Here is an 11,412-nt window from a genome sequence, read left to right on the forward strand (position 1 = left end):
TCTCTCTCTCTCTCTCTCTCTCTCTCTCTCTCTCTCTCTCTTTTTTTTTTTTTTTACCAGTAACAACTTTAAAGAGAGATTGTCAAGAAGTTAGTCACTACATTTCAGGAAGGAGCCAAATGGCAAACAAAGTGTAGAACCACCTAAGAGCAAGCTTCAAACCACATTCACAGAACCAGGGTGTTTTGAGTCATTTCAGTCACGTGTGGCTCTCTTCACAACTTCATTTGAAGTTTTCTTGGCAAAGATAATGGAGTTGTCTACCATTTCCTTCTCCAGCTCATTTTACAGATGAGGAAACTAAGGCAAACAGGGTTAAGTGACTTGTCCACGGTCACACAGCTAGTAAGTTTCTGAGGCCAGATTTGAACTCAGGAAGAGGAGTCTTCCTGACTCCTAGCCTGGAACTCTATCCACTGCACCACCTCGATGCTGCAAGAATCGGGGTAGCATACTAGCCATGTGACCTTGGGCAAGTCACTTAACCCCAATTTCCCTGTCCTCCCCCCTCCAAAACAAAAAAGAAAGAAAGAAAAAAGAATCAGGGTAGCAACATGGAAAGACTGTCAGGCATGAATTAGGAAGTTTCTTTCTGACTTCTGGCTTTGCTATTTACTGTTTAACCCCAAATGAGCCATTCATAACCTCTCTGAACCTTATCTGTAAAACCTCATATGTGAAATTGAGATAACAATACTGATGTCACCCACCTCACAGAGTTCTTAGGGGGGAATTGATCCGTGAGCCTGAACAAGCCATAGGAATGGCTGGTCTTCATCATTAGAAAGTTCCCTGCATAATGAAGGACAAAGAGCTTTAATCATTTAATTGGGGGTGGGGGGGAAGGGGAATGGGAGAGAATTAACCACTTTTCCATGGAATTTCTTCTTTCTGCAACCTCTGGTCCAGACTGTCAGAGTTGGAAGAGAGGCCCTAGAAGTCATCTGTCACCTTCTAATATTACAAGGGGAAAAACTGCAGACCCTAGAGGAGAAGTGACTTGTCCAAGGTCACACATCAAAGAGCAAAGGCTGCATGAGAAGTCTGGTAGGTAACCTGACTCCTTGTTAATTTGCTCTTTTCAGAGAAGAGGGGACAGGAGTGATAGAGTGAGGCACGACCTGCCAAACCTTGACAATCTGTCTGTTTCTCTGACCTTCCATTCCACCAAACCTGTCTGCATCTGAGCCAAATACTCAAGAGAACATCCGAATTCCAGTTATTACTTGGTATACTCTCTCCATAATTCTGTCTTGGGTTCAAGTTATTACCATTTGCTTGCATAGGCTCCACCCTGGCCTAGGAGAGAGGCAGCCAAATGGAAATCACCAACAGATTTACTTTATCTTCAATTTCTACCATCCCTAGGGTGGAGTTTATTACAAAGATACTAGGAGAAAAAAAAAACAGACTGACACTGATACAGGAGAAAGAATTCAGGACTTGTACTTGGAGGTGCTAGGTTTAAATCCCAGGTCTCCCACCAGCTCACTGTGTGATGTCAGCATAATGAAGGGATTAGACTAGATGATCAATAAATTCCCTCCCATTACTAACCTACAATGATTTGGTTCTGGTGGTCATTTCCAAAGGATTTTCTGGTTTTGGGAAAGGACTATGGAATAGAAAATCTGAAGCTAGAAAGGACCTCAGAAGTCATCTAGGCCAAATTCTTCATTTTACAGATAAGGGAAACTGAGGACCAGGATGTAGAAAGGTTGTGGCAGAAGGTTCTGAGGACCATTGATTCCCATGTTTCCTCAGTGTAAATTATGGAGGAGGCCCAGAATCCATATTCAGAGACTTTTTCCCTCTCCCTAACTTCCTCCTGGGCAGCTAGATAGAACAGTGGATAGAGTTCCAGGTCTGGAGTCAGGGAGACTCATTTTCCTCAGTTCAAATTGAGCTTCTGACACTTACTAGCAATGTGACCTGAATGTGACCTGAATTTCCTCATCTGTATCTCAATTAGGGTCATGAAGAGTTAAACACAACTGAAATGATGGAACAACAACCACCTCCTTTAGCTCCCTGCTCTTTGAAGCCTGCCTCCCTAATCCCTCTGCACCCCACCCTCCACCCCTCTCCACCCCCTCTCATCTTAATCTATTCTTAGATTCCTCATTGGCGGTGGAGAGAGACAGAGAACAGCCCAGAGTGAGACCTTCCCTCTTGAGTTCTTTAAGAGACCTGCTTGGTTGCCCTCTTGATTTAGTAATAATTGCTTGTGTCTAATGGAATTGAGGATATTGAGAGCCAGAAGACCTGAGTTCTACTCTCAACTCTGCCACTAAGGTGCTGTGTGACTTTGGATATATCACTGCCTCTCACTGAACCTGAGCTTCTTCAACTGTCAAAATGGATATAATGACCTCCATTATTCTTCCCTTCTGGGATTATTGTGACGATCAAAAGAGAGTTTATAAAAGGCTGTATATCCATAAAGTGCCATCTTTATTCTTTTTATTTCAGCAAGTGCTTCTCCATCCAAGATTTCTTTTGATGTTCACAAGACCTCCAAGGAAATTAGAGGAGCCTAGTTATTATCCCCATTTTACAGATAGAGAAACTGAGTCCCAGAGAAAGAAAGGAATTTGCCCAAAGTCATATGAGTAAGTAAGAGAGAAGAGACTTGAACCCTGGTTTCCTGATTCCCAACCTGGGGCCCTCTCACACTGCTCACACTTCCCCAGTCTTAATTAAGGGAGCTCTGGTCCTTTCCTAGCTAATCTATTGGGTCCTGAGATCCCACGAGCATGGCAAGCCCAAATTCCCCATTACCATCCTGAAGCATCCTGGCAATTAAGGGGATCTGGGCTACAATTCCATTACCCTTCTACATAAAAGAAGAGGAGATTCCCCTGGTTGAGATCCTGGGCAGGAAGGCAGAGCACCTTCCTGGTTTGAGATGGGATCCGTTCCTTGCTGTCACTCCCCCAATGAAGGGATGGAATGAAAACAGCTTCTTATTTTCAGGCCTCATTTGCATCCCTAATCAGGGACAAGAAGGGCAAGAAACCATAGAGGCAAATGTCTACATTCATTAGGGTGGTTTCATAGATCACATTTTAAGAAATGCAAATAGAAACTATCCATTCCCTGCTTTAAATTAATACTCCATCTGCAATCCTTCCCTTGACTTCAGCTCCCTTTCCTCTAGGTCTTGTGCCCTACAAGAAATAGGAATGGAAAGAATTCACATTTGGGTTATTTGGTGGCTTTATAATTTGAGACAAATTAACATGGGGGTGGCTCAGTTAGAAGGTAATTCTAGGGAAGCAGCTGATCAAAGCTATATGAAGATGCCCCAATCACCCCCATCCAGGAATCCAGAGCCTCAGTTGTTCCATCTGTAAAAATGAAAGGGCTAACCTCCATTGCCAACGACCAAATCATTTATATGCCTTCACCTTTCCTGTTATCTGGCACCCCTGACAACTCAAGCAGTAATGTTGGGGCCATCAGACACTCTCCCCCACCGGGGCTGAGAGCTGCCAAATCCCTCTTCTCTCTGCTCTGGAAACAAATCCCTCTCTGCCTCCCAGGCCTTCTGTGGCCCAATCTCCTGATGACTCTGACCTACTAAAGGAACCAGAGGAAGGTCCCCAGAGTGTTGGATAGAGCACCGATGGAGGGACTAAGGAAAAACAGGGACGATGGGAGGTAGTAGAGGAGACTTACAATCCATAGCAGGAGCTACACGATGATGACATTACAGCTCCAACAAAGCAGTCTTCATTCATTCCACAAATGCTTATTCATCACATACAGCTGTCAGAGGTTCTGGGCTAGTCACTGAGGATGCACAGATAGACCTTTCTGTCAAGAACCTCAAAATCCAATATTGTTTTATTTTTGCTCTTTGATCCAGACTTGTGGTTTCATGGGGAGATAATGAGTCCCCCCATGTCCATCTGTCAAGGACAATTTTTCTGCTATTTAAAGCATTAGAAAACTGCTGGGGGCACTTAAAGGTTAAATGATTTGCCCAGGGTCATACAACTGACATGTATCAAAGGTAGGACTTCAACCCAGGACCTCCTGACAGGCGAGCCCACTATCTGCTTTACCAGGCTATCTCTCTTAATCCAATAATACCTAAACTTTATTACTGAGCTTTAAGGTTTACAAAGAAAACTTTATACACAAATTATATGTATACATAAGTGTGTATATATACACGTGTATGCATATACATGTGTGTGTATATGTATATGCATATACACAAAATGTACTTTGTGCACAGTCTTCTGTTTGATCCTCAGAATAGCTCTATAAGGTAATGATTAGAAATACTATAACCAATGTTCGATGATAAAACTGAGGCTTGAAGTACTTAAGTTAGCTTGCCTGTGTTCCTGCTGCTAAAAAATGTCCAAGGAGGTATTTGACCCTACATCTATTCTGATTCCAAATCTAGCGATCTCCCCACTAGATCATGCTGCTTATTCTGAGAAGAGGGATAAGGTATAGACAAATATTGAGATTTGAGATACTGCTTATGAAAAAAAACAGCACCAAAAAGCAACATATAGTAGGTCCTCAGTTTTGTCATTTCAGTCATATCCAACTCTGTGACCCCAATGAGGTTTTCTTGGCAAAGATACTGGAGTGGTTTGCCATTTCCTTCTCCAGCTCACTTTACAGATGAGGAAACTGAGGCAAGCAGGGTTAAGGGACTTGTCCAGGGTCACAGAGCTAGAAAGTGTCTGAGGCAAGACTTGAATTTAGGAAGAAGAATCTCCCTGACTCCAGGCCTGGCACATTATCTACTGCATGGCCTATTCTGCCCTATAATAGGCATTACATAAATACTTCTCTTCTCGTACCACCACAAATGCAAAGGAGAGATCTAGTACTGTAAACATTGATCATTTTAGCTGAGACGGAGAATCAGTGAGACAGAAGCAGCACCTTAGGTGGGTCTGAAAGGGAGGCAATTTAAAAGATGGTAACAGAGGAAGGAGGGTCTATTGCTGGCCTGGGGGAATGGCATGATCAGAGGCATCTGAGAAGGGTCCAGTCTGTAGTATTGTTAAAGGCCTGATTTTACAGGACTGTAAGATTTTGAGGGGTAAGAGACCTCAGAGATCACCTAGCTTGACCTTTCTTTCCCCTGAGCTAACCTGTTCATATTTCCAGGCCTTTATTTTCTTCTCCATTGTATAAGGGGGTTCAACGAGATGTTCCCAAGGGCCTCTATTTGTTCTAAATTTACAATCCCTCATTTTACTGAAGATGAAACTAAGAGGAAGAGACTATAATCAATAATTAATAAGCTTTTCTTAAGTACCTACGTGCCAGGCACTGTGCTAGGCACTGGGGACACAAGTCCAAAGAATAAAACAATCCCAACTGCCCAAGTTCCCATGATTCCTCAGGGGCAGAGCCAAGACCCAGCCCTAGGCCCTTGCCCTCATTCAACCACCACATGAAGCTAAATGTTGCTAGACAGTCCTCCTTTTCCCATTACATTTTTGGGCCTAACATCTGTGTAAGGACAAGCTGTAATTCTTCCCTTCTTGGCCCTTACCCCTCATGCCCATGTGCTGTTAAGTTTTATGGGCAGATGTAACCTTCCTAGAAAAGGAGTCCCTGAATCTACCGGTATGTTTCTAATCGCAATTAGCCTGTAATTGAATGTTCATCTAATAATTAATACTCATGTGAAGTATTTCCCTTCCAAAGCCCTGAAACAAGATGATTGGTTCCTTCTCTTAGAGGCCAAAAGAGAAGTCAAGAAAGAGAAAACTTAGTAAGGCAGTCAACACAGAAGAAGCCTGTTTGGTGGGTAATGATCATAGCCCTGAATCTGGACTCAAAGATCATGGGTTTAAATCCAAACTCTGCTTACTACCTGTATAACCTTGGGAAAGTTGCTTCTCTTTAGGAGTCAGTTTCCTCATCTGTAAAATGAGTAGATTGACCTAGATGACCCCTAGAAAGGAGTCTCTCTCCCTTTATAAACTAATCAACTTCTGGTTAACAGATTCTATACCCATTCTATCTGATTCACTCTACTATAAAGCATTCTTTCATCTTTCCATGGGGTTGCCTTTGCACCATGCCCAAATCCAAAATTTGGACTTTTATCTTGAGTGTCCTCCAGACTGGAGAGAGGAGATTGGTATCCACAGTTTGTAAACCAAGGTACATGAAGTGGAACCTTTTTGATACAGGGAAGGTGGGCCCACGGAAAGGTTCAGTTGGGGGATAGGGCTGATTGTTGTCCTTTTTTTTTCCATTTTTGTCTTTTGCCCTGGGGGAGAACAGAACTGGAATTCTGAATATTTTCATCATTCATGAGCATTTTGAAGTCAGAAGAGGAGAAATGATGGAGATTGATGATGACAGTCCTGTGATGAGTACAGGAGAGGCAGTTACTCTTATATGAGTGAGTCTTGTGCTCCCATAAGAGAGGGAGGAGTTGATAAAATCATCCATGATGAATTGACTAATTATGATATGCCTAATTAACTGATTAATGTGGGTACACCCTTCCACATCTATACACAGTCTCAGTGGGAAGAGTGAACTGCTCCCATTAGAGAGGGAGGAGTTGATAAAAACATCCATGATTAATTGATTAATTATGATACACCAAATTAACTGATTAATTTTGGTACACCCACATCTATACACAGTCTCAGTAGGAAGAGTGGGCACATACAGGGGACACTAGTAGAGAAACATACCCATAGGGAAAGCAAGGCAATCGACAGCTTTGGCCCTTCAGGGTCCTGATGTCCTTTATCTTCTTATAATGCTTGCAATGCTGCTTCTACTAGGCATGCTGTCTGTGGGGAAGTTCCCTGAGATGAAATCCGTGGGCCTTTTATCTTTCACAGTCCAACTCTGGACACCTAGCAACAATCTGCTTCTTGAGAGCCAGAAGCCTCACTCCTCATAATCCTATCCTGCCTTAATTGACTCTCTGCTGGATTTGGCAATCACTAGGTCTTCTGCAAGACACCAAAACTGATGGGAGAAAGAAGAGATAAAGAACAGATTCCCTCTAAAGATCTGAATTCTTCTTCCATAACTGGCTCTCTTCTCCACTGCCAGGGTTCACACTCACCAGAGTTGTTTGCTGTCTCAACTCACCCCTTAGAATGTTTCTAAATTTTTAAAGAACATTCAGCAAGGCAGACAATCTTTAACAAACCAAAAGCAGGCTGTCTTCTAATTCCATGAAGCTTGATTAAAGATCTTTATACAGTATACAAGGTTAAAAAAATTAAGCACTTCTTTAACATCCTGACTCTGTTACTTGCCCTTATCTTCTGTAATTTCATCAACTGGCTAAGGGGAAAATCAGTTAATCAAGGATGTTCCACAGTCCCCAGAGCCAGATGAGCTTGATTCAAGATAGGTCTGTTGCTTACTAGCCAACAAGTCACTTGATTTCTTAGAACCTTCATCTTTCCATATGTAAAATGGAAACAATTTGATTTGCAGTGCTTACTTTCCCTGTGTATTGTGGAGAAAGTATTATCATAAGATCACAGATTTGGATCTGGAAGAGACCTCAGAGGTTATCTATTCCAATACTCTAGTTTTACAAATAAGAATAGAGGCCCAGAGAATTTAAGCAACCATGATTTGAATCCAGGTTATCTGACTCCAAATCAACTACTCTTTTCATGGAACCATGCTGTCTCTCAATTAACAGAGCCCAAGAGAGAAGATTCACTTGGGAAAAGAGGGAACGATGCCAGTTATCATCCTGGAGAGTAAATAGAATGCTATGCCCAGCCAAACCAGAGTTCTCAGGTTAATGAATGCTGTTAAGGAAATAAATTCATAATATCATATTCACAAAGGCTTGACAATATATAAGATTAGGCAAGTGTCATGAAGGAATTCATAGGCACCATTAAAACCAGGGGTTAGGGAATGAGAGAGGCCCATGCAAATTAAGATAAAACACCAAAAAGGGAAAACATTAAGAAGGAAGCAACATTTTATCTTAAAACTAGTCCATCTCAATTGCTTGCCCCCCACCTTTCTTTTTTTTATGATGGCAATAGCCTAGACATACTCCTTCCCCTCCCAACTCCAACACCCCCTCACTCCTGGCCTAGACAGTTTTTCCCTGCAAGGGGTATTTGCACTCACTAGGATCTGTGGGTGATGAACAACCTTTGGAATCCCAAAGAGTATAATTCTAATGGTGGAATTTCTAGCATAGAGGAAGATCATTTGGAAAGTTGTTTGATGGGACAGGGCAGGCCTTCATTGTACCCCCTCACATTTATCTTACCTTATCCCCATTGTAGGTTAGATTTTTAAGAAATGACCAATACAGAATTAATGCAGTGAGATAAACTTGCATGGAAACTTCTCCCAGGAAGCCCAGTGACTAAAGCATTTAGAGTCTTAGAGTACATGAAAGGTTAGGGCCCAAAGGGACTTTATAAACCTTTTGGTCCAACTCTCTTATTTACAGTAAAGAGTAGGTCCAAGAAAGGGCAAGAGATTTGCTCAAGGTCACACACCTTGTTAGTCCCAAGCTCAGACCACTCATGTCTGCCCCAAGTACAGTCAAACAAGGCAAAGTCACTCCCAGAAGGAAGCAATCTTTCCTATTGTCCTTACTTTTTTCTGAGGGATGGGTTGAGGAATGAGGTCAGGTGAAGGCCTAAGGCTTGGTACTCTGACAACTGCCAACCAATCAGGACGGATTTTACTTTCTCTTCATTGTCTTACTGTTTTCATCATGCTAGACTTTCTCAAGGCTTAGATTGAATCTGGAAGGAGGATATAGGGGGAACAAATGTAACAATCTCACTATGAAAAGTGAAAGGCTATGAGTACCGTGTCTGGTACATGGTAAGGCCTTAATAAATGCTTGCTAATTTATATATTTTATGAGAATAGATGCTAAAGCCTGGAGGGGATGGTACATTTTACCTTCTGTTGAATCATAGATTTCCCTGGATCAAGTAAATCATTGGATCACAAAACAATAATGTATTAGCGACCCCAATAGTATATGCTGTAATCGACATCAGAGGACTAAATGTTGAGTGGAAGAAAATTTACCTTGGAGTCAGAAAAAATAGTTTCAAATCTCAACTCTGCCACTTACTATTAATATGGAGATGCTTTAAGCTTTCCAAGTCTCTGTTTCTTCATCTGTAAGGTATTAACATTTGTACTATTAAAAAAATATGAGGGTGGTTGTGGGAGGGTCAACAAGTTTGCAAGTGATTAGGCACACAGGGGTAAACTGAGGCCCAAAGAAAGGAAGGAACTTGTCCGAGAGTACACAGTAAATTAAGAACAGAGCAGAGAGTGGTACTAAGGTCTCCTGACTCCCAGCCCAGTGCTCTGATGCCCAAAGAGCCACTCCCTTAACTTCCTGTTGAAATATTGCTCCTACGGATTTCCCAAGAATAATCAAAGACATTCAGTGGGTCCTCCCCCTTTATGGACTGAGCCAGTATCTTGATAGCTTTGATAAAATCCAGACAATTCATGAAAATAATGTGCCCCAGATTTAGTGGCCAGAGAAATAACACTTCAATCAAATCCACAGGCCTTTCTTCAGGATGCTCCCTGCTCTATTCAAACAACACCATTCTTAATTTCCTGACATAAGCTTACCCTCCCATTACAAAGCTATTTATTGAGCCCTGACTAGGTGCCAGGCATTCCTCCTCCCTTAACCTCCTAGAGACTTTTCTGATCCATTCAGTATAGAATTCAGATAGCATGACAGTCAGAAGGGTCTTTACACATCTAGCTAACCTCCCTCACCTAGCCTAAACCTCATTTAAAAACACTCTATCACCCACCTTAGCTCCTACTGTTCATCTTACCTGCAAAACCTGCTCTACCCATCCAAATGTGGGTTCTAATACTGGCCCTACCACAAACTGTGTGATCCTGAACAAGTCACTTAACTTCTCTGAGACTCAGTTTCAGCATCTGTAAAATGAGGCAGTTGGATTACAGCTCTTATCTCCACTGTAGCTCTGACATCATATGGTTCTGTGATTCAAATTCTACTCATATGCTTCAAAACTCTAATCCTCTCCTGTCTCTGCCTGCCTCCTCCAGGGTTCCCCTCCTGATCACTCTGACTTTTCTCCCTCTTCTGGAACCCATCAGCACTTAGCTGTCACCCAATTATGTTTTTTTAGTACCCCTTCTCAGGCATTGTTGTCATTGTTGTTTGTCATGTGCATCCTTCCTTTTCACCTAGACTGGGAGATCCTTAAGGGCAGAACCCCAAAGTGTTCTTCCTCTGTATCTGTCCAGACTGTGAGCTTCCCAGGGTCATGGACCAAGCTTCCCCCTCTACTGTGTCCCCAAGTCTATAAAAGCCCCAAGCTCAGGGCCTAGATCTGCTTCTTCTCCAAAGACAGGCACAGAGCTTGGCACAGAGTAATTACTTAATAAAGTCTCTGTTTTACTTTTAAGATTTATGTCCTTCCTACCTTCAAAAGGACTTGAAGCAGTTCACATATGAAAACACAATATGAATTAAGGCCTATTCTTAATAAATCCTCAGTGATGTCTACAGAGGTCCAATTTCACCAGGACTGCTGAGGAGTGCCCAGGGAGGTGAGAATGTCCCCCAGATCCTCTTCAGAGGACTGCCCTGGTGGGGAGGGCCCCTACACAAGACAGCCTACTTCTCCCTAATGGCAGAAGCTGAGTAGCAAGGCCTGAGTGCATTCTGTCTTCAGCAGCTGCTGCTAATGAGATGCTTGAGGCTGTTTTCCTGGATGGGTCAGCAGGGCAGAGGGAAACAGGAATGTGATGGATGTATAATCAAAGATGGCTCATGAGATATCCCACTACTGTGGAGGTAGGATGGTATGGGGACAAGGGCACTGGCCCTGGAGCTGGAAGATACAGCATGAAATCCTGATGATGCTACTTTCTATCGGCCCAACCTTGGCAAAAGCCTTCCTTTCTCTGGCCTTCCCTTTCAACTTTAAACCCCTGTGATCTTTGGGATACCCAACACTATTTTAAACCTAAATTTCACTAATTCCTAGAAAGTTTCATTCCTCTTATGCACGTATATTCTAAACTATATTTTATTTGTCTATGCATGTATCTTATCCCCTCTACTGGACAGTAAGTTCCTTCAAGGCTGGGGCCATGCCTCATTTATCTCTGTAACTCCAAAATCTCTAAAAAGAGCCTTGTAGAGACTAGTTACCAAATAAATTAATGTTGAATGAATGTATTATGGGGGTAAATATTATTGTTACCTTTTTTAAAAAATTCAATTTTGTTTTCAGTTCCAAATTCTGTCCCTCCCTCTGTCCTTCCTCCTACCCACTGAGACAGCAAGAAAAACAAAACACAATGCCCATATGTATAGTTATGCAAAACATATTTCTTCATTAGCCATGTCAGAAAGAAAAGGGAAAGAAGGAAGGAAGGAAGGAA

The sequence above is a fragment of the Petaurus breviceps genome, unplaced genomic scaffold (assembly GCF_028583685.1).
Source record: "Petaurus breviceps papuanus isolate PSGF00001 unplaced genomic scaffold, PetGlider_PUasm1.0 138, whole genome shotgun sequence".
Taxonomy (NCBI): domain Eukaryota; kingdom Metazoa; phylum Chordata; class Mammalia; order Diprotodontia; family Petauridae; genus Petaurus; species Petaurus breviceps.